Below are 1,012 nucleotides of genomic sequence, written 5' to 3'. Positions count from 1 at the left end.
CTCCTTGTAGAGAAATCTTTGCCACTTGGCTGTATAAATACCTATTTTCCTGTATAAAACCAATGTTGAAAATTTTTTCAATGGGATCTGGGTAAGCTTTGCTTCCAAGGTCATTGTCCCAGGTTCACCGGCTCAGCTCTTCACCTAGATGCTTCACCAAGCACCATGTTCTCCTTCCGTGCCCCGACTGCCACCCTGGCAGACCAGCAGCAGCTAGAGTTGTCGCCTCTGAAGGGACTCAGGCTGGCCAGGAAGGACAGCCCAGCCCAGCCCCTATGCGGGACCATACTCTTAGCCAGCCAGGCTTCTAGAACACCTTGTCATCTTCTCTATCAAGTATGATGATGGTTGCAAGACATAACAGAACCACTAAAGTTGAAATGAAAGAATCCTGCTCTTTCTGTGCCTTCCAAATGACAATGTGAAACATGCATTCTGAAATGTGCAATCTCTGTGTTGACATTTATATCCTACTTTCCAAGACCGTGCCTGTTATGGTGAAGATCAGAAAAGAGCCCTGTATTTCCCCAGGAAGGAAATACCAGCGTTTGCTCACTGAGGTTCGTAGCACCACTTACAGGACTACATATTTCTGCTCACTATTGTTATCTACTCACAAGCACATTGGTTACATTTTCTCTGCTTATTTTCACACCAAAATTCAGGAACTTAATATTCTGAGGTAAGACTGTATATTACATTACTGGTTGAGTTGCCTTTATGGTTTTCTTTTTTATTTTAAACAGAAAAAAAGCAAGAAATATCAGTGAAACTTTCCAAACTGTGTATTAGCAGAGTAACAATTACCAACACATTGTGTCAGAATACAAGACACAGGCATGAAATGGTGTTCAGAAAATTAGTAGCAGAAAATTTTTCCCTCAGTGTACCAACAGAAACTAGCAGTATAATATTCTCTCTCTCTCTCTCTCTCTCTCTCTCTCTCTCTCTCTCTCTCTCTCTCTCCCTCTCTCTCTCTCTTTCTCCCTCTATTTTGCAGTACCAGGGATTG

This window comes from Octodon degus, unplaced genomic scaffold (assembly GCF_000260255.1).
Source record: "Octodon degus isolate 3935 unplaced genomic scaffold, OctDeg1.0 scaffold00255, whole genome shotgun sequence".
Taxonomy (NCBI): domain Eukaryota; kingdom Metazoa; phylum Chordata; class Mammalia; order Rodentia; family Octodontidae; genus Octodon; species Octodon degus.
Note: the sequence above shows the minus strand (reverse complement) of the source record.